The sequence below is a fragment of the Lissotriton vulgaris genome, chromosome 6 (assembly GCF_964263255.1).
Source record: "Lissotriton vulgaris chromosome 6, aLisVul1.2, whole genome shotgun sequence".
Classification (NCBI taxonomy): Eukaryota; Metazoa; Chordata; class Amphibia; order Caudata; family Salamandridae; genus Lissotriton; species Lissotriton vulgaris.
Genome location: NC_141694.1, coordinates 471,945,159 through 471,967,489, shown reverse-complemented (window position 1 = coordinate 471,967,489; position 22,331 = coordinate 471,945,159).

Below are 22,331 nucleotides of genomic sequence, written 5' to 3'. Positions count from 1 at the left end.
ACGGATGTATGTCGTTACAACGCATGCTTTTACAACGCATACCTTTACAACACATTTTTTAGACTTCAACATCCATTACAACGCATTCCATTACAACTAATTCTATTAAACTACCTTTACAACGCATTCCACTACAACACATACTACATTTACAATGCATACCATTAAAACGCATACCATTACATTGCATCTATGGTAAGTATTGGATAGTGTAGGGGTACAAATTACTATTCTAACTCCAGGGGGGTGCAATAGTAGGGTAAGTGTTGGATAGTGTAGGGGTAAAAATTACTATTCTAACTCCAGGGGGTGCAACAGTAGGGTAAGTATTGGATAGTGTACGGGTAAAATTTACTATCTAACTCCAGGGGGTGCAACAGTAGGGTAAGTGTTAGATAGTGTAGGTATGCGTGGTAATGGTATGCGTTGTAATGACTGCGTTTTAATGACATGCGTTGTAGCGGTATGCGTTGTAGTGACATGCGTTGTAATGGTTGCGTTGTAATGGCATGCGTTGTAATGGATGTTGCGTTGTAAAAGTTTTGTTGTAAAGGTAGTGTGTTGTAAAAGTTGCGTTGTAAGTGTTGTTTCCCTTCAGGAACTATCGATGCACTCCTACAATCACCCAGGAAGTGCCCATGCACTCATGAAATCAGCCAGGCACTACCCATGCACTGATACAATCACTCAGACACTGTTGCACTCATCCATTCCCTCAAACACTACCCATGCACTCATCCACGCACTCATTCACTACCCATGCACTGCTCCAATCACCCATGCACTACCCCTGAACTCATGCAATAAGCCAGGCACTATCCATGTTGCATTCATCCAGTCTGCTAGACACTATCCAGGCACTCATCCAATGACTCAGGCAATACTGCTGCACTCATTCATTCACTGAGACAGTACTTATTCACTCATACAATGAATCAGACATTACCCTTGCCATCATTCATAGAATACATACAAGTTTGTCTATTTTTAACCAAGTAGGCGGTTCTAAAAAGAACAATTTTTTTCTTCTTTTTTGTTTTTAATTTACTTTTTTTTTACCTCTTAAATAAAAAAATTGGTATTTTTTTAACAAAATATTGAAAAGCAAGGAAAAGAACTAGAAAAGCATTTCAAAATATTTTGCATTTGGAAAGTCATTGCAAACACACAAAAAAATGACATTGATGATTCTTTGCAGCAAGAACAACAGCTGCAACAGATTGCTTGCCTGCGCAAAGAAGTTTCTTGCACTTTATGCAGTGCTGTTCCAGTCCTACAAACTCTAGAACAATTAGTGAAGTTTGTGTGGATGGAGTGGATCTCGCAGAAGTACTAGGTCTTGCAACCTCATCATACTGTTGTGTCACTTTCTTTTGTCGGCGATGTTGTTCTCACGCAAGACGGTTTGGGTGCATGGTCTGAAGATGTTACATCATGGATAAAGTCCTGCAAGAATAACTTTGTTTTAATCCATAAGATAAAACCTTCTCACACACAGTGCAGGTGACTTTGCATGCATTTACCTTCTTCTTTCCTGGTGGTATAGAGAACAAAGCCCACATAATACTCTCTTTTAATTTCTTTAAGGGTTCTTCCAGCTCCTCCTCATCTTCGGGTATATCCTGTGGTGGATATTGAGATGCCATTTCCTCACTGGGAAAAAACACCCAAAAAATCAAATGAAGAGGCACAGAAAACACAAGAGGTGTTTCTTGAAAATATGCTCTTGCAAGAATGAAAACATTGAGTGGGGTCCTGTAAGTACTAGAAATGAAAGCTTCTTAACCAATGAAATGCTTTCTTTTGAAGTCACATGGGATTTGCATACCGGACGAGTAGTCAGCATGCACCGGACGCGATTCCCCAAAAATATATTTAAAAATATTATATCTTTATTCAAGTTACAAATATAGTACATTTACAAATTTAAATGTAAATCTCTTGATATAATATTTTTTCAAGATATATATATATATATATATATATATATATATATATATATATATATATATATATATATATATATATATATATATATATATATATATATATATATATATATATATATAACCTACTGGCGGTTGCCAGTAGGTATATTGTAATTGTAATTGTAATTGTAAAGGTTCTTCTATAGCGCATGGCTACTCGGAAGCATCCCAGCGCTTAGTACTAACCAGAGGGAAATAGATATCAGAAGGTGCAGAAGCCTGACTCATCTAGATCTTGGGGAACAGTACAGTTTTTAGCTTTTTGCGAAATGCGAGTAAGTTAGGCTCTTGACGGAGAGGTGGGGGGAGAGCATTCCATAACTTAGCCGCATTTTGCGAAAAGAGGCGGCCCCCTGTGCGGGCCCTATTGATCCTGGGAATTATTAGAAGGTTTTGCTGGTTTGAGCGAAGATTCCTGGGTGGTTTATATGGCCTGATCATGTCATTTAGGATGGGAGGGCCCTTCCCATAAAGAGTTTTATGGACCAGACAAAGGGTTTTGAAGTGAACCCGCTCCCTTATTGGAAGCCAATGCAAGGTACTCAGCGAGGGTGTGGCTGATGTGCGGTGGCTGGTACCCGTAAGTAACCTCGCTGCAGAGTTCTGGGCAGTCTGGAGTTGCCGAGTAGCCGAAGCGGGGGCTCCTAGGTAGAGCGCATTTCCATAGTCCAGCCTAGATAGAATAAGGGACTGGACTATGATTTTCTTGGCTGCTTCGGGTAGCTGAGGGAGGATTTTACGAATTGTCTTCAACAGGCCAAAGCAGGTGGCCACTGTCTTTCTTGCCTGGGTTTTAAAAGACAACTCCGTATCCAGCCAGAAGCCGAGGCTTTTTATCTCGGACTTTGGAATGGGCCCAAGCCCCATGCAGGAGGGCCACAGTGTGGAAATATTAAATGTGTTTTTTTTTCCTAGTAGCATCAGCTCAGTTTTCCCCCCCATTCAACTTCAGATGGGACGCATCCATCCATTTCGCAACCGCCTCCAGGCAGCTGCAAAGGTTGGTCAGAAGGGGTTCCACATGATTTAAGGAGACAACTAGCTGAGTGTCATCAGCATAACTTACTAACTGGATTCCAAAGGGGGCCACTACCTCTGCCAGAGGCTCCATGTACACATTAAACAGTGTGGGGCTAAGGGAAGAACCCTGTGGTACCCCACACTGTAATGGCACTGGAAGGGAGCAGCTGTTCTCTGAGAAAACCTTAAAAACTCTGTTGCTAAGAAAAGACTCGAGCCACATAAGGGCCTTGCCCGTGATCCCAATCCTTTCAAGGCGGGATAGTAGGACACGGTGGTTAACCATGTCGAAGGCAGCGCTGAGGTCCAGGAGGATAATGGCTGCGCTGCCACCTGCGTCTAAAATCCTCCTGGAATCCTCAACCACCCTCAACAGTCCTGTCTCGGTTCCCTGTCCTCTCCAGAATCCTGTTTGAGTAGGGTGTAGCAAATCAGGGGTCTCCAAGTAAAATGCCAGCTGTTTATTCACCCATTTTTCGGTGAGCTTACTGATGCCAGGGAGAAGGGAAATGGGGCGGTAGTTGGAAAAATCATCAGGGTCGAGATTTGTTTTTTTTAACAGGGCCCTGACCATGGCCAACTTCCAATCTTGCGGTACCATACCTGACTCCAGCGAGGTGTTAACTAAGTTGATAATGTGCTTGCTGATGTGGGGCAGAGCCAGGTTTAAAATGGTCATAGGGCAGGATCGAGCGGGGAACCGCTCTTTATGGAGTTAAAGAGAGGGGGTATAAGTTCTGCACTGAGCGGGGAGAAAAATGAGAGGTGAGGCGGAGTAACATAAATATCACCTACCAGAGAGGGGGTTAGTTCAGCCATAGGTAGGGGGGGAGAGAAAGAAGGATATTTTGGATTTTTGTGGCAAAAAAGCTTGCTAGTTTATTGCAACGAACACCAGATTCCTCGGAGGATAGTGCTGATGATGGCGGGTCCGAGGCTTTTAACAGAGTTTTAATTATCTTGAACATCTCTCTAGGGGCATTAGCAGAATTCTCAATTTGTTCTGCATAAAAGGTAGATTTGGCTATGTTGAGGGCAGATTTATTTTTCTTTATGGTAGATCTGTATTTATTTTTCTTCTCCTCATCGAAATGTTTTCGCCACTGCCTCTCCTCCCGTTTACATTCCTGTTTAAGGGACCTTAGGTCTGAATTAAACCAGGGTTGTTTTTTGGGGCCTTTTTTATTTGTGATACATTTTTTTGGGAGCACGATATCCAGTGATTGTTCAATCCATTGGTTGAAGTCTTTATTTGCCCTATCGATGTCCTGGTTGGCCAGAGGCTCGCTCTGCTTCAGTGTTTCTAGCCAATCATTCAGTTCTAGTTTCGTCCAGTGCCTACCTAAATCTTTATGAGAAGGTTTAATAGAGCTGGGTCTGCTTATCTTCCATGTAAAAGGGATTACCATATGGACTGACCAGGGAATCGAGTATTGGTCAGCTGAGGTCAATTCTACAACGTTCGAGAATATGGGGTCTAAAAGATTCCCTTTAGAATGAGTGGGATGCAGAACTATTAAGTTCAATTCACAGGCGGCTAAATCTTTAGTCAATTCCATTGCAGTGGTATCTAAAGGATTATTAAAATTGAGGTTCAGGTCTCCTAACACTATGAAGTTAGAAACCGTACTAGCTAGCTCCAAAGTGGTTTCAATTAGTCCTTCCACAAATTGTCCTATCGGGCCAGGTGGACGGTAAATTAAAAGGCCAGAGAGTGACAGTTCTGAGGATACTGTGGTAGAGAACTGTATACTCTCACAGTCTGGGGTAGAACTATCAGTCATACGACAGATTAGATGCTCCCTGTAGAGAATGGCAATCCCTCCTCCAACCTTAGGTCCTCTATCCCTGTGTTGGATCAGGTATCCAGGGGGAGAGCTCAGATAATATCTGGGCCAGAGGTGGATCCAAGCCACGTTTCTGTTAAAAAAAGAATATCCAGGTCCAAATCTTGAATTAGTATGGAAATTTCAATGGCATGTTTTGGTAAGGAGCGGCAATTAACCAATGCCATTTTCAGAGCAGCCTCTGCTTTCCTTATTTTAGTAATCACCTCAGTTGCCCTAAAAGGACAATGTTGGCGAGCGCAGGGTCCACAGAGTGGCTACAGGAAGATGGAAGTGCCCCCTTTAGGGTAAGGAGTATATATAGTTAGGACCTAGTTACCATAGGAAATCCCCAACATTCTATAACTTTGGCGCCAATTGAGGAATCTGCGTGTAATTTTCCTTAAATTTGCTTTGCTCCGCTCTGCTCCTTCCCTGAAAGTTTCGGGGGGATTCGTCAAGCGGGGGCTTTGAAAAAAAGGGGGTCCTAAAACGTGTTTTCCCCATGTTAATTTCCATAGGGACCTTTAGACACGGCTACAGCCTAAACGGATGAATGGAATTACACCAAACTTGGCAAAATGATAGGGACAGGTATGCAGTAGTGCTTTTTCTATATTTGGTGAAAATCCCTCCAGTAGTTGTTGAGAAAATCAATTTGAGCAAATTATTTATCTATATGCGCTCACCGTACGCGCAACGTAAGGCTACGGTACGCGTACCGTACGTGTACGTGCGCTCACCCTTATGTGCATGAGCGAGTTTCTGATTGGCTGGCAGTCGACGGTCAACATTCCAAACTGTCCAAACTAGGGAGTGTTGGCCACCATCTTGTTTTTCAGGAGAACTGAGGCACAAGAGAGCCCAAAACAAGAGTAGAAAACACGAAAAGGGGGCAGGGTAGAGACCCCACCAACCCTCTAGCCCTTCTCAGGGGGTCTCAAAAGGACCCCCAAGGGCAAAAAAATAATAAAATTCAAAGAAATCGCGGGGTACGCGCACTGTACGCGTACGGTACGCGTACCGTGCGCGTACCCCGCGATTTTAAAAAAAAATAAAAAAAATGTTGCACTTGGTGGTCCTTCTGGGACCCCCTGAGAAGGGCTAGGGGGTCAGGGGGTCTCAACCCTGACCCCTTTTCGCGTTTTGCACTCTTGTTTGGTGCTCTCTTGTGCCTCACTTCTCCTGAGAAACAAGATAGCTGCTTAGGTGGTCCCAGAAGGAGAATAACATATATAAACGTTATCCGCTAATAGAATTAGCATTTACAAAACCTTTGAAATTTATTGAAAAAATATAGGTTTCACGCCTGATATAGTTAGGACTTTGCATTTAAAAAACCTTACAAATTCACTGAAAAAACCATAGGTTTCAAGCCTTATATAGTTAGGAATTAGCATTTAAAAAACCTTGCAAATTCACTTAAAAACCATGGGTTTCAGGCCTTATATAATTAGCTGCCCAGATGTCACTACTGGAATCTATTCATAGCAAGATTCTGGCACACAGGAAGGAAGCCCGGCAGGACAGTCGGAAGTCCCAAGCCGTTGTACAGAAAATACAGGGGACTGTTAGGAAGTTGTCCAAGGCCTGTATTAACCTGGGAGATCGGGTAACTAATCTGGAGGATAGAGTGATCTCTACGGAGGCCGAGGCAACAGCCGCAATCAACAAGGTTGAAGCTCAAAATTCGCAAGTAATAGACATCCAGTGGAAACTGGAGGACATTGAGAACAGGCTCAAACGGAATAATCTCCGTGAGGTAATATGAATTTTATGGTCAATTGTGTCCCCTATCGTAGACCCCAACGGCTCCATGTACGTGCTTCAAGTACATGTATGTTCCCTCCATTTCCAGCTATGAAGACGCAAATACATTTGCGTCCAACGTTAACATGTCCTCTTTCAGATCCACCATGAATGGGTCGGATATTCGGTTCCTAAGTGTGCCTTGCCAACGTCTTTACATGGTGCACTTTTCATGTTTTACTAGCTCTGGTGAGTTAGGCCCTGATTCCTGCCATCGAGCCCTTTCTGCCTTCTGTTTCTGAAAACTACAGTCTGTTGCTTCCTGACCTCTGCCTTACTCCCTGTGCGACGAGCGGTGCCTGGCTCGGCCTGCCTGCCTGCCAAAACTGTATTCAGCCTTCAAGTTATCTGCTCCGCTCCTCGAAAATACATTCCTGTCTAGTAGTTTAGGGAACCATCTTCCCAGCTGCAGAGCAAAGGGCCCGGCCTCACTGTCTCCATGCAAGTAATTCATAGCTCCTGTTACCATGGTAGGCCCATGGCCCCCTTGCTTTACACGTAGACACGTAGTCGCATATGCACGCACTAGCAGTCAGTATAGAATAGCCTCTGCCCGAGAGACCTTTCCTTCTAGATAATACAGTTCCTTAAACACAAGATATAGATATGATTTGGGATTAGGTTGTTCTGACACCCCGGACTTCTGTCTCCTCATGTAGGGCTAAATGTCAAGTCCCCTTCACCCTCCAGTTCCACGTCAATTACACGTCATGCTGCTGCGCGCGCATCTCTGCCATGTATTTATGCTGACACTGCAGGATTCCTCTAGGGATCCACCCACCTGTGATACGTTTCCAGTGACGTTGTCTAGCACACACCTCCGTGTACGCCCTCATGCACGCCTTCTGTTACGTATATGTGTCCTTATCTCGTTTCTCTCAGCTGTTACGCCTTCTGCATCAATCTCTATTGTAATGCATTGACTATATATATGATGCTCTGTTAATAAATCATTGTACATGTCCATGTCCATTCCCTTCCTGAACCCTTGTGGTGATGGAACATGATACCTGGTTCGAACCAATAACCAATTCCTTTATAAGGAATAAAAACCCCTTTTAAGCCCTCAAATACCACGGATTCTGTCTCTTATTTTTGACTGAGTTATTCTTATTGAACTTTACCGCATAAAATTCCGCATAGGTAATTTAAATTTACCACATAATTGGCGCCCGAATAGGGACCCCTCCCCCACCTTACGCGCCGGCGGTGCGTTGCAGGCCCGGTCCCCTGCCACAGCCGTGAAGGACAACTACGCGTACCCGCAGGATTTCCTGTATCTCCCTCAGGCCAACGGAGGTGACGGAGGCTGCGATCGACACCCAGACGAGGCGGTGAGGAGTGCGGAGGATCCCGACCAGAGCCTAGCTGAGAGAGCAAAGTCCGAGGTATTCAGAGGCCCACCAGTTCCGAAGTTCCGAAGTACCTACGTCGCGAATCGAGTCGAGTCCAGTCCAGTCGAGTCCAGGGTCCAGTCCAGTATCGAGTTTCCGAGGCCTTCTGTTCCGTGCTTCCCGGTGAGTACCGTTGCTGGGGACGCATCTAGACGAGTGCATTAATTTGTGCCCGGTCAAGACAGGGTTGGGTACACAGCGACGGTCTGCACTGTTTAGCAGTGTATCTGTACTGTTTAGCAGTATATCGAGTATGCAGGTAGCTAGTTTTATTTTAATTATTGTTGTTCGTTTTCATAATGTTTAAATGTGTTTTAATGTCGTGGTATGAGTGATTGTTCGATCTACATTATTGTGTTTATTGTATTAATCGTGTCCAAATCCAAGTAAGTATCAAGTACCAGGTAGTACGGCTGAAACATGCCGCTGTTCTCTAAACTAAGACAGATAGGAACTAGAAAAGGGATACTAGAGGAAGCTGTTCCCATCCCACCCAGGGACACTCCAGGGTACTTTATGTACCACAAACACGGCCTAGATGCTGTATTATATCTCGATTTATGGGTGGATTACACCAAAGATCTAGCAGAGAATCAGAGATGGCCCGCTGCTGGGACATGGGATGCCGAGTGCATTATGAGAGTAGAAGAAGCATTATGGAAAAAGAAAGCCAGACAGTCACAGAAAGATGCCATTGAATTTTGGCGTAAAGAATCACACAGACGGACAGAAAAAGCACTCAGAAAAGCAGAGAAAAGTAGAGAGGATTCAGACAAAGCCCGAGAAAATCTATTAGTTGAAGAGGGGATACAAGTAAAAACAGAACAAGTAGACCGACAACGAAACACTCTTATGAATGGTATGTATCCTCTCCTGGCCGAGGGTTTACCTAAGGCCACTCCGGAAATACCGAAAGATCTTCCCCCTCCATTGCTCCCGACCAAAGTACGTCACAAGGCCACAAAAGACATATTCCTTTCTTCCTATTTAGACGACGTAGCTCCCGCATATACAAATCCACGTGTTCCTGCGCCACCCGTTGATGGCACCCCACCCCGAGATAATCTTCACCCACTTCTGCAACAACAAACTCCTCCTCCCGTTCCACATCCTGCGCCTATTCTCCCAGCCCTTCCGGCACCTATTCTCCCTACCATTAACCCACTAAATCCTTTTGGACCTGGCACTTCGGGAGGTGCAGCAGGAGGTTTTCAAACACCGCCACAAACGCACCGATTAACTTATAGGGACTTAGCACAACAACGTACACCTCAAACAGCGAGTTACGACATACTTAAAGAGCCTCTTACAGATTGTAGATATGATCCCGTACCCGGTAAAGACGACAGAATGATGCTATCATCAGTACGTCTACGACGAGTTGCAAACTATTTAATGTTACTACCTGGAATGATTGATCATCTAGACAGAATATATCATTTTGTCCAAACGGGGGAAGGTCCTGAAAGTATTGGCGAGGCCATGGCATACCAGAAAGTTGACACTCAAAAAATGATATTACGTTTCTTTATAAACTGCTTGATAAGAGACCAAGATAGGCCTGGTGTAGACCAGGAAGAAATGAAAGCACTTAACAAATGGGGTCAGAATATAGCAGACGGAAAACATGATAAACAGAGTTGTATAGAAAATATGTACCGTAGGATCCGAAAAGCAGTAGAACTAATACATGAAAGAAGATAGCCTGAAAGAGAAATAGATACAGACAAAAATGAATCCTCGGAGGAGGAGGAACAACCAGAAACGACAACAGGAACATTGCAATTACCAACTAGAGAAACGATAGCATATGTAGGTAAGGGAAGACCTTTTAATAATTCAATACGTCCGGTAAGTCCAGAAAGTAAGAGACTTTTTCAAGCTGCCATGTCAAATCCAAAATCTCCTGAACATTTGTTTCAGGCTACCGATAAAGTACTTCAAGAACGAATGGGGTACCATGTACTCGATTCCATGGATGAACAAGAATTAGCCAGATCAGCAGTCCAATGGGCTGACAGTTCCGATAAATATAGTGATGACGCATTAGCACAGACCTTTTTAAATCTTTCCCCTGATGAACAGAAATTAGCTGGAATATACATGATTCAGCATCTCCTTATATTGTATAAAACTCAACATTCTGATCCAGGTCCCCTACCTGATATTTTAATGGAGCTACTCTCGAATAGATGGAGAGGTCTAGGTACCGACTTAATTAAAGTAATTCTAGAACATCGACACAGGTATAGTGTTTTTCTGAATACACAGTTTGTCCCAGCTCCACCTCCGGAAAGAAAAATGTATTACATAGACAGACAGAATCCCTTGCGAGAAGTACATCCAGTTAGGAATGATGATAATACCTTTAGACGTATGTTTGTGTACACGCCCATAACTAAAATGGAATTATTAGAAATGAAGAAATTAGTACCTAGTCATGACAAAGACCCAGCAGGTTTCCACCGTGAAATAAAAGACATGTTACTCATGGGTGATTATACCTATCCCGACATCATGAAAATATTGAAAGTATTATTGCCTGCCGGTATTTACGAGAAACTCAAGGAAAAAGAATGGGAGGTGGGAGACGCAAAGATTGATTGGGCTGCATTAGAGAATGAAGAAAATACTAGAACCCCAGGCCTAGGGCTCGGGGACAAAACTAAAGCATTACCAGGATTGTTAGTACAAGTATTGCCACGTTTGTTAGCAACGAAAAAGGAAGACTGGGATGCAATCTCAGCCTGTAAACAGAAACCCGATGAAGACACTAGTGATTTTTATTCCCGATTTGAGAAATGTTTTGTTATTAATAGTGGCCTGAAAGCAAGTAGTGAGTCGTATCCACATCTTTTTGTATCCAAATTAGTCGAGAATTCTCTGCCCCAAGTTAAGAATCGTGTTCTGAAAGTCGAGAGCACATGGCAAGCTAATACGCCTTCACAAATGTTACAGTATCACCAGAATAGAATTAGAGAAGAACATGATCATGAACAAAGACGTATGAAAGACACGAAAATGAAAATGTTAGTTGCTCAGTCAGTTCCAGCTGACGGTCAGAAAAAGGGTATGACACAGTCCAATAATTCAGCAGCTCCTGTTAAAGGGATATGCAACTATTGTAAACAGCCAGGTCACTATATCAACGATTGTGCAGTTTTGAAACATAATATAGCAACAGGTAAAACTAAAGAAAGGCCGCGTCCTCCTAGACAGGACCAGGCCCAACAACAAGTATCACAGAATATCCAGCCTATGCAAGCTTCACAACAGACAGTACAGACCGTAGCAGTGCCACAGCCACAGCCCATTGCCGCAACACAACATGCAACACAACAGATGTACCAGTATGCGCAAACAGATTATCCCGATTACCAGCGATACACATGAAACAGCCTAGAGAGGGAGGTTGGCTTGCCTCTTATTGAGGTTCCTGTAGATCATGAGGGTCCTTATGTACATAGCCAAGTGTTAGGAAAAGATAGGAAGTTTTTGATTGATACAGGGGCAAGCCGAACAACGATAAGTCATGACGAGGTTCCAGGGGCACCCCTCTCAGGCTCACAGAATGTTTCCCTTGGATTTTCAGGCAAACCTATTGTAAATGAAGTATCGAAACCAGTACCTCTTTTAGTTGGTCCATTGTCTCGTACTACAGATCTGTTATTAACGAAATCATGTCCAGAAAACTTGTTAGGTATCAAGACACTGAAAGCTCTAGGAGCTGTGATTTGTTGCTCTCCGGAAGGAGTAAGATTGTTCTTACGTGACTTTAAGGGTCACTATGTGTTGAGAGATATTGATCCCAGATTACAGAATGTTCCTGCACATTTATGGGCACAAGGCCCCACTGATGTATGATGTATGCACATTACACCATATCGAGTCACACTCAGACCAGGAGTAGTCTTACCCCGAATCCGACAATACAAGTTACCCCCAGATGCTGTAGCGGCTTTACTGAAAATCATTGACGAGCTCATTGCACAAGGAGTGGTTGTAGAAACCGACTCGAATCTATGTAACTCCCCCATCATTCCAATTCTTAAACGTACTGACCCAAATGCACCCCCAGTTTATCGATTAGTTATCGATCTGCGCGAATTGAATAAATGCATCGTACCACAGTACCCTGTGGTCCCAGATATCTCGTCTCTATTGACTGCCATTGATTCAGAAGCAACGTTCTTTACTGTAATTGATCTGAAGAACGCCTTTTTTAGTGTCCCCATTGATTCGGAAAGCCAATATCTCCTCGGATTCTGTTTAAATGGTCGAAGCTTCAAATTTGCACGCGCACCTCAAGGATTCACAGAAAGCCCCAGCATCTATAGCCAAGCACTGAAAAGACAACTAGACAGTATACACATGCCTGACAACACTGCCCTGTTACAGTATGTCGATGATCTACTGATCACCGCCCGCAGCGAACCTGAATGTGAGCAAGCGTCACTGACGGTTTTGCATTTCCTGGCTGACAAGGGACACAAGGTGTCCCCTTCGAAGCTACAATTCTGTGTTCAGCAAGTTGTTTACCTTGGGCACTTGCTGACCAAAGGGGGGAGACAGCTAACACCTGACCGCATTCAGTTAATTATAAACATGTCACAACCCAAGACGTTAAAGGAGGTACGAGCCTTTATAGGCCTCACTTCTTACTGTAGACAATGGATCCCTCAGTATGCATTTCTAGCGAAACCACTCATACAGTTGACAACCCAGGAGGCAGCGACATCGACTGTCCTCCCTTGGACTCAGGAACATACACAAGCTTTTGACGACTTAAAGAAAGCCTTATGTCATGCACCAGTTTTAGCGACACCATGTTACAGTAAGCCTTTTACACTTTTTGTCACAGAACGTGAAGGTACTGCATTGTCAGTACTCACTCAGGATCAAGCAGGTTCATACAAACCGTGTGCTTATTTTTCTAGTACATTGGATCCAGTAGCCCAGGCTTTGCCTGCGTGCTTGAAATCAGTAGCAGCAACAGCTCTAGCAATCAGACAAAGTGATTCCATAGTGTTAGGACATCAATTGACAGTACAGGTTCCACACTCCGTGGAAGTTCTTTTAAACCGAACACAGACTCAGCACTTGACTATAGCGAGACTGACAGGTTATGAATTGACATTGTTTCAGCCACACATAGAAATCAGACGTTGCAACACATTGAACCCTGCTACACTTCTGCCATTAAGTGAGACAGACCCATTGGCACATGATTGTATTGAAGTCATTACCATTACGACGAAACCCAGACAAGACTTGACAGACACCGCATTACCAGATCCAGACCTGACACTTTATGTGGATGGTTCATGCATGAGAACAAGCACAGGAGTATTAGTGGCAGCCTACGCAGTCACGACAGACACTGAAGTCATAGAAACAAGTTGTATAGACATCTTGTCAGCTCAAGCAGCAGAGCTCATCGCTCTGACGCAAGCCTGTATTCAAGCAAAGAACAAGAGCGTTAACATATACACAGATTCACGTTATGCATTCGGAGTCGTACACGACTTCGGTGTACTCTGGCGAGAGAGAGGTTTTTTGACCTCTCACGGAGCCAAAATCCAGCACGGTCCCCTCATTCAAACTCTGTTAGATGCAATACATCTGCCTACAGCAATATCCATCATGAAGTGCAAAGCACATACGAAAGTCACAGATTCAATTTCCCAGGGTAACGACCTGGCAGACCGAACAGCAAAACATACAGCTCAGACTCAGACTCACGCAACTGATCTGACAAAGATAATAGTCCAGACACCGACACATTGTATGACAGTTAAGGATCCCGCCCTAGATGTAATTGATATACAGACACATGCTACACCAGACGAAATCAAGAAATGGACTGAACTAGGAGGAATCCAGACAGAACAGGGATGGATGACGAAGGGAAAATCTATATGGTTTCTCCCCGACTCTATGGTCCAAGTAATTATTAATACAGTACACAGTCCTGCACATTTAGGAGAAAAAGCCATGTTAGACAGTATTCAAAACATTTGGTTCAATAAACATTTGCGAGCAGCAGCCAAACAGAAAGTGCGTACTTGCATGATCTGCTGTCAGTTCAACCCAGGTAAAAGCATTCCCGTAGAGCAAGGTGGATTTCATCCTCCCGATCACCCTTTTGAAGTCCTCCAGATGGATTATATCCAGATGGAACGTTGTTGAGGATTCAAATATGTCCTCGTAGTTGTATGTGCACTTTCCCGTTGGACAGAAGCATATCCAGTCCCAGATTACACTGCTCCGACCACTGCCAAGCAGCTGGTTCATGAATTCTTCCCCAGATATGGTTTGCCCCGCATCGTATACTCCGATAACGGTCAGCCATTCTCGTCCGAGCTTATGAAGCAGGTATCTCTCCTGCTTGGCTATCAGTGGAAGTTCCACTGTGTCCGACATCCCGAAGCAGCAGGTCTCGTAGAGAGACATAATCAGACTCTGAAAATTCGTCTTGCCAAAATCTGTAGAGAGAAGGGTGTCGACTGGATAGTAGCTTTACCAGTTGCACTCTTTTATATAAGAATGGTCGCACACTCCATAACAGGGCTATCCCCGTATGAGGTGGTCTTTGGTAGGCCACCGAATATGTGGGGGACGCCTCTGCCTCGCAAAATAACCGATGTTGACTGTAATATGCTGACAGATTACCTTGCCTCCTTGATGTCTGCACTACAATCATGTCGTTCACAGGTTGCTGCAGCCTTTCCCGACAACACCGAGGTGAAGCCCCATGAAGTGGTTCCGGGAGACCTCGTCTAGATTAGGAACTTCGACAGGAGAAGTCCGCTGGAGCCCCGCTGGCAAGCACCGAAACTCGTACTTCTTACAACAAGGACAGCGATCAAAGTCGAGGGCCGCAAGGGTTGGCTCCATTCGAGTCATATAAAGAAGTTCCATGGACCGTTGCCAGACTTAGACTCCCAGCCTTGCCCTCCTCCACAGACTGACTCGAAACTCCCCTTGGCCGAGAAAACTTCATCCCAAGAATATAAATTAAAGTTGAGGTCTAGCAAGTCAGACAGTTTAATTGTTTAAGTCCTCCCCTAGGTGAATCGGTTAGACGAGTTTCTGACATGTATCCCCTAGACCCCAACAGAGAGAGAGATAGACAGAAACAGCTCAAGAAACGTGAATATTGTAAATCTCTTCGCAGCCACTGTATAGTGACACTTTTGATTATGTTTTTTCTGAGTCTTATGATTATTGCTGCAAGTGTATTGTTACACGTATATTACCCTATTTTCAAACGTGCACATTCTTCCTTCAATGTCAGTGTCGAGCACTCTTTCAGTGAACTGCCCCCGCATGAATTGTCTTATCGACTTGCGCTGCGCAACAACACATTCATTAGTATGTTACACCATTCCCAGCAGACCAGCAATGCTACCAATTGTTGGATATGTGGCCGACTCCCTCCCTATCAGAAATACAAGGGAGTTCTGCCTCTCTTCCCGTACCCGTTCACACATAATGGTTCCTGTGGTGCATGGTTTAGTTTAATTAATTCCTTAGACTCTGATTCCGTAGTTTACCAGGGCAACTGGGTATGGGGAAATCTGAACACAGTTCTGCATAAAGTATGTTTCCCTGACAAGGAGGGTCTTCCCAAAAGAACAGGAACTGATCTAGAAAACGAAGTATATGGATTAGGTAATTTTACACTTAACCTCATGATTCTGAATGTTGAATCCGAAGCCGAACCAGTCTTGCCCGCTATGTCCGTACTACCAGTTAAAGGTGAATTACGTGTCAGAAAGAATGGTTCAGTACACCTGGGTCATAGTAAATGTACTACTGTGATCGAATTCAGTGATAAGGGCAAGTCTACATTTAAAGCTTCACGTCATTCTTACTTCGTTTGTGGTCATACCGCATATATACGCTTACCTCTAGTTTGGGATGGCACCTGTTACATTGCATTCCTTCTGCCACCCGTTTTCCTAGCCCCTCCTGATTATCATAGGGACATCCATCTAGTACACAATAGGCCACAGAGAGATCTCCCGATTGTCGATTATACTGAAACGGCATGGGAGCAATATACAGATTTCAATAAAGGTTTCTTTCCCTACTTAGGTGCTGTCTTTAATAGTAAGCTGATACAAAAATTAACTAGAACCCTTGAAGCAGTAGTGAATGAAACTACTTCCGCCCTAGGTAACTTAACAGAGGAGCAGTCTGCTATGCGGATTGTTGTTCTTCAAAATCGTCTCGTCCTTGACATCATCCTGGCCGATAGGGGCGGAGCCTGTAGAGTCATCGGATCGAGCTGCTGTGTTTTCATTCCAGAAAACGCGCCATCAGTATATAGAGCCATAACTCGTCTTCACAAGATTGCAAGTCAGATACTCCAGGATCCAGGTACCTGGACTTGGTCCGGTTGGTTCTGGAGCGTATTATCAGCCTGGGGATGGAAGATCCTATCCTTCCTAGGTATTGCCCTTCTCATAGTATTCAGTTGTTGCCTATGTTTGCAATGTGGGCCAGCGATTTGCGGCTTGTGCGCCACATCATGTATTCCTCATTCAAGTCCCCATTCAAAACATCGTAAGAAGAAAGAAGAGCAAATGATGTTACATGAACAGATTGATAGATTAATGAGGATTGATATATCATGAAGGGTCCGTAGGGGACAAGGAGGGAATGAGGTAATATGAAAAGTACATGTATGTTCCCTCCACTTCCAGCTATGAAGACGCAAATACATTTGCGTCCAACGTTAACATGTCCTCTTTCAGATCCACCATGAATGGGTCGGATATTCGGTTCCTAAGTGTGCCTTGCCAACGTCTTTACATGGTGCACTTTTCATGTTTTACTAGCTCTGGTGAGTTAGGCCCTGATTCCTGCCATCGAGCCCTTTCTGCCTTCTGTTTCTGAAAACTACAGTCTGTTGCTTCCTGACCTGTGCCTTACTCCCTGTGCGACGAGCGGTGCCTGGCTCGGCCTGCCTGCCTGCCAAAACTGTATTCAGCCTTCAAGTTATCTGCTCCGCTCCTCGAAAATACATTCCTGTCTAGTAGTTTAGGGAACATCTTCCCAGCTGCAGAGCAAAGGGCCCGGCCTCACTGTCTCCATGCAAGTAATTCATAGCTCCTGTTACCATGGTAGGCCCATGGCCCCCTTGCTTTACTCGTAGACACGTAGTCGCATATGCACGCACTAGCAGTCAGTATAGAATAGCCTCTGCCCGAGAGACCTTTCCTTCTAGATAATACAGTTCCTTAAACACAAGATATAGATATGATTTGGGATTAGGTTGTTCTGACACCCCAGACTTCTGTCTCCTCATGTAGGGCTAAATGTCAAGTCCCCTTCACCCTCCAGTTCCACGTCAATTACACGTCATGCTGCTGCGCGCGCATCTCTGCCATGTATTTCTGCTGACACTGCAGGATTCCTCTAGGGATCCACCCACCTGTGATACATTTCCAGTGACGTTGTCTAGCACACACCTCCGTGTACGCCCTCATGCACGCCTTCTGTTACGTATATGTGTCCTTATCTCGTTTCTCTCAGCTGTTACGCCTTCTGCATCAATCTCTATTGTAATGCATTGACTATATATATGATGCTCTGTTAATAAATCATTGTACATGTCCATGTCCATTCCCTTCCTGAACCCTTGTGGTGATGGAACATGATACCTGGTTCGAACCAATAACCAATTCCTTTATAAGGAATAAAAACCCCTTTTAAACCCTTAAATACCACGGATTCTGTCTCTTATTTTTGACTGAGTTATTCTTATTGAACTTTACCGCATAAAATTCCGCATAGGTAATTTAAATTTACCACATCCGGATTCTTGGGGTACCCAAGGGAGTGGAAGGGTCCGATGTCAGAGGCTATGTTATTAAACTATTTGAGCAGGCATTTCCGGAGCTTTCAAGCTGGGACTGGGTAGCAGAGATCCAGAGAGCGCATCGCACCCCGTTTAAAATTAAAGAAGGCACCAAGGAAGGCGACAAACCCAGAGCAATTCTAATTTTTCTGGCCAATTTCGTGCTGAAAATTGAAAAAAACACAGTTCATGGAGAGAATGTAGAACAATGTCATACATTCACCCCAGTGCAAGGATCTGGGCCTAAATCCATCTTTTTTTACACTCCACACCACCCTGGGTTAGACACTGGCTATATGCAAATCAGCTCTGACCCTGTGCCTCATGGGAACAGTCCAGTCCGAACTACCAAGCCATGTCTTTCCCAGACCGGAATCAAGCATCCAAGGACCGGTTTCTGGCTATCAGCCTTCATCAGCCTGGATAGCTTGACTCCAGTGGTGTGGAGAGCCTGGGACTCACGTCTGACTATACCCAGCACACTCTGGGTGAAAATTACAAAAAACACAGTTGATGGACAGAATGTAGAACAATGTCATACATTCACCCCAGTGCAAGGATCTGGGCCTAAATCCATCGTTTTTTTGCACTCCACACCACCCTGGGTTAGACACTGGCTATATGCAAATCAGCTCTGACCCTGTGCCTCATGGGAACAGTCCAGTCCGAACCACCAAGCCATGTCTTTCCCAGATCGGAATCAAGCATCCAAGGACCAGTTCCTGGCTATCAGCCTTCATCAGCCTGGATAGCTTGACTCCAGTGATGTGGAGAGCCTGGGACTCACGTCTGAGTATAACCAGCACACTCGGGGTGAAAATTGGAAAAAAACACAGTTGATGGACAGAATGTAGAACAATGTCATACATTCACCCCAGTGCAAGGATCTGGGCCTAAATCCATCGTTTTTTTGGCACTCCACACCACCCTGGGTTAGACACTGCCTATATGCAAATCAGCTCTGACCCTGTGCCTCCGAGATTAAATCCAGAGAATATTTGGACTCTCATGGAAAGTAGAATCACTCAATACTCGACCTATATATGTAGGTTTTTGAAGCACTATTGAAGTACTATTGAAGGGACAGGTGAATCCGGAGTATGGGGTTTCTTTTCTTTTTTTTTCAGAAGGTTGGAAGGGGTAACATGATGTTGACTCGGATTATTGTGTTAAGGGCTTCACTGCTCTCACTGTGACCATCACACGCACAGACCTGGTCTGAGCGCCTCAGGAGCAAGGGTGCAGGGGTGCTGGGAAAGGGAGGGGGGGTGGAGGACAAGGGGGCAATGGGGGTGAGGTGGGTGGGGGGGAAGGGTGGGCGGTTAGGTAGGGGGGAGGACAAGGGGTTGGGGGGAAAAAATAAATAAAAAAATAAGGTGTGTTAAGGTAAATCTTATTGGCCTTAAGGTTTCATTGAAGGTTATAACAATAATTCAGGCTCGTCAGGGAAACTTGATACAAAGATATGTCAAGCATTAAAATCTGCACAGCCAACGTGGGTGGCCTGAATGATGAGAGAAAGTGACAAAGGGTGGGACATTTTTCTAAATATAATAACTTTGATATTTTCTGTGTAGAGGAGACTCATCTACCTTGGGCAAAAAGAAATATGATGAAATGTAGGGGGTTTGAAATCCTGGCTTGCTCATCCCAAGCATCAACAGTTAGGGGGGTGGCCATCTTAGCTAAACCCTATTTAGGGGGAGCTAAGTGTCACAAGGCCGATAGCGCAGGGAGATGGGTGATAGTGGAACTCAATTTAGGTTATACTCTCTGTGTGATATACGGGTCTAATCAGGATGAACCTGAAATCTTTGACTTCTTGGAAGGGGAGTTAGCCAACTGACCAATGCCCATAATAGTTTGTGGGGATTTAAATATCTTGGTAGATTGGTATAAGCCAGCTGGCTATTCTGGGCGGAAACCTAGAGTGTTCCGAGCCCTTGATTCTTTTATGAAGTCTCATGGCCTCAAGGATGTTTGGGGGGTCAAGGAACCCTCAGATCCAGGCTACATCTACTTCTCTAGTCCTAATTTGAGGTATTCTAAGCTTGACTACTTCCTGATCTCCTCTACAGAGTTGAAGAAGGTTTGCATAAAGAAACTCCCAAAGTCAATTTCGGATCATAATCCTTTGGTGTTGTTTTGTGAAATGCCTAAAGTTGAGAGAAAACAAACTAGCTGGTCTTTTGATAGGAAATTATTACTAGATACCAGATTTGTGGAACACCTTAGAAAATGGGCTGGTGAGTTTTATGATGCTAACCGGTATAGCACGTCCCAGAACAGTGTGTGGGATGCCTTTAAGGGGAGAGATGATAAGCTGCTCTCTCTTCCAAAAACCAAAGCAGTTTGCTACGGTAGGGCGGGAGCTGCGAGGCTCCCACCCTACCATAGCAAACTACAGTGTCACGGGGGTGGGCACCCTGGGACACTGCAGGAGCCGTCCCTGGGGGGTGGCGGTCCCCAGGGCCTCTACAAGGCATTCGGTACGCTCATCACAAATTAATAAAATAAATAAATACAATAAAATAATTGGCCTTGAGGGCCCTTATGGGACCCCCAGAGCAGGCCTAGGAGGTCAGGAAGTCCTATGGAAAAGAACAAAGTTTTCCTCTCAATCTACACACTCAATCTACACACATATACATATAAATAACAAATCACATTTATTCCCACATTAAATCAAGAGGAAACACTCATTTCTATTGCTTGAACATTTGATCCCTTTCATGAGTACATGGGTAATGACTGAATGATTACAGTTCTGCAAGGACAGTGCCTGACTGAATTTATACGTGCGTACCTTTTAGTACAGTGAATGGTTTAGAACAAACTGCTGAAAGGGTTACTACAACAGTGCAACAGCAGTGACAGACTGCTTGGTGGAAGTGGAAGGATATAGACTAGGGAATTCAAGGTATAAAAGAGAAGTATGCAGGTAGATAAAAGACTATAAGCATAGTGCATAGCAGTTTGAAGCAGTTCATGCCCTAAGGCCTACTTCGCTGCATGAGTACTTGGGTACTAACTGAATTATTAGAGTTCTGCAAGGAGAGTGGCTGACTAAATTCATAAGTGCTTCACTTTTAGCACAGTAAATGAATAAGCACATACTGCTGAATGGCTCACTACAATACTGAAACAGCAGTGACAGAGTATTTGGTGGAAGTGTAAGGATACAGACTGGGGAATTGAAGCTATAAAAGACAAGTTTGCAGGTGCATAGGAGTCTGCATACATAGTGCATAGGGGTTTGAAGCAGTCCATGCCCTAAGGCCTACTTTGCTGCATGAGTACTTGGGTACTGACTGAATGATGATTACAGTTCTGCAAGGAGAATGCCTGAATGAATGTATAACTGCTTCAGTTTTAGCACAGTGCATAGATAAGCACATACTGCTGAATGGCTCACTACAATATTGAAACAGCAGTGACAGAGTGTTTGGTGGAAGTGTAAGGATACAGACTTGGGAATTAAAGATATAAAAGACAAGTTTGCAGGTGCATTGAAGACTGCATGCATAGTGTATAGGGGTTTGAAGCAGTCCATGCCCTAAGGCCTACTTCGATGCATAAGTACTTGGGTAGTGACTGAATGATTACAGTTCTGCAAGGAGAGTGCCTAACTGAATTTTTTATAAGTGGTTCAGTTTTAGCACAGTGACTGGTTAAACACACACTGCTAAATGGGTTACTACATAGGTGCAACAGCAGTCACTGAGTGTTTGGTGGAAGTGTAAAGATACAGACTGGGGAATTGAAGGTATAAAATATAAAAATACAAGTGTGCAAGTACATACAAGAGTGCATGCATAGTGCATAAGAGTTTGAAGTAGTCCATACCGTAAGGCCTACTATATGTCTAACTACTGCATTTTACTACACAACTCAAACTCATTTTTCAAATACATAAGCAATTTGCTGCTTTATTTGCACCAACATAACATCACAAAAGTGACACAATACAACCACAAAGAGGCACAAGGCGCTTGTAAATCTGCCACAGAGGGTTTGCAGCAGTATAGCAGTGTATGTATACTGAGTAGGGAATTGTAGATTTGAAACACAAGTCTGATTCTAGACAAGCAACACTATAAATTAATCATGAAGGGCTAATATGACTGCACACATTCCAGAAATATAAATGCTGCATTTTACTGTACAACCATGAGTCATTGTGCAAATACAAAAGCAATAACTATTTCTAATTCTATCAAAACTTGAAAAAAGGATAGATGATTTTTAAGCACTTATGTGTCTGCAAACACAAAACATACAAACATGCTTCACTCAGAATATATTAGATCTTGCATTTTACCAAAACACATTTACTAATCTAGAAACGGTAAAGTGACTGCACACATTCCATGTATATAACTACTACATTTCAGTGTACAACCCTGACTCATTTTGCAAATACATA